The following is a 1,748-nucleotide window of genomic DNA, read 5'->3' on the forward strand; positions in this document are numbered from 1 at the left end:
GTGGCTCACAACCATCCGTAACGAGATCTGGCGCCCTCTTCTGGAGTGTCTGAAGACAGCTACAGTGTACTTACATATAATAAATAAATATTAAAAAAAAAAAAAGAAAGCAATTGATTGGGGGTTTACTTATACTTTTAGGTTAATCCATGATTATCATGATAGGAAGCAGACATGGCAGTAAATCAGTAACTGAGAGCTTTTCAACTTAACCCCACCGGTGGTAGATAGACAGGAGGGAGGGAGGGAGGGAGAAAGAGAGACAGACAGACAGGCTGGGCCTTGCTTGGGTTTTTTTTTAAGATATATTTTATTCATTATATGTAAGTACACTGTAGCTGTCTTCAGACACCAGAAGAGGGAATCAGGTCACATTATAGATGGTTGTGAGCCATCATGTGGTTGCTGGGATTTGAACTCAGGACCTCCGGAAGAGCAGTCAGTGCTCTTAACCACTGAGCCATCTCTCCAGCCCCCCTTGCTTGGGTTTTGAGACCTCAAATACCAGCCCTAGCAAGGCCATACCTCCTAATCTTTCCCAAACAGTTCCACTAATTGGAGAACTGGAGATTGGGCATTCTCATTCAAACTATCACAGATTCCCAGAATCAATGTTAAAACAAAACAAAACAAAACAAAACAAAACCAAGAACCCAAGCATGGTACATACCTTTAACCCTAGGGGTGGCAAACTGGAAGGCAGGCAAAATTCCAGGTCAAATAAAGACCCTGTCTCGAATGGTGGAAGGCACCTGATGACCAGTATCTAGGTCCTCTGACCTCCACCATGTGCAGACCTGGAACCATATAAACTTTCTCCCATCCCAGACAGAAGAATAAATACAAATAAAAACAAAGGAGGTATATCTGTGTTGTTAGAGTGTTCATCTAGCAATCAGGAAGCACTGGGTTCCATCTCAAGAACTAATGAGACTCCATCTCCACATATCTGGGCAGGGAGGAGCACACTGGAGCACTGGTAGAGAATGATTAGCAATACAGATCCATATTTATAATAAAATAGCATCCTGGTTTCAGTACATGCGTCTCTTGAGAACACAGTTATCAGTCTTGGTTGTTTGTTTTCGTCTTCTTGAGACAGGCTTTCATTATTAGGATAGCCTGGAGTTCACTATGGAGAACTTCACCAGGAGTGGCCTTGAGCCCCTGGGTGGCTCTCCCGCCTCTCTCTCCCAAGTGCTGGCATTATAGGACTGCCACACCATATCCAGCTTCACGCACATGCTTCAACAATTTACATAGGCTACAAGCTATGCTTGCCACTTGTCTGCAACATTCTGAAGTGTATGCTGTGAGAACTAACAGTAATGCTTTCTGATACAGAGAAATATAATCTAATATTTAATTAATATTAATAGAATATTAATATTAATTAATAGAAATATAATCTAATATTTTATTAATATAATCTAATATAATCTGTGGAGAGTGAGCATCTCTACTTTAAATCAGGATATTAAAACTGGAATGGGTATGTGTACAGGCAGACAATTCTGGTAAATTAAGGGAATGCTCAGTTGTGTTTTATTCTACAGTAAGCATTGAGGACCTCAGCTGGGAATGGTGAGAAAGGCTGAAAAGCACAGACGTTCCACATGGTAGGACTAGAGCCAGGCCTCAGATGGACTACACAATCACCTTATATACGGTTGAGCTCTATCCCCAGCCCCCAACATTTTCTCTAATGGAATAATTTTTGGGGGGAGATTTTTTTCTTTTTTTTTTTT

This window comes from Mus caroli, chromosome 9 (genome assembly GCF_900094665.2).
Source record: "Mus caroli chromosome 9, CAROLI_EIJ_v1.1, whole genome shotgun sequence".
NCBI lineage: Eukaryota > Metazoa > Chordata > Mammalia > Rodentia > Muridae > Mus > Mus caroli.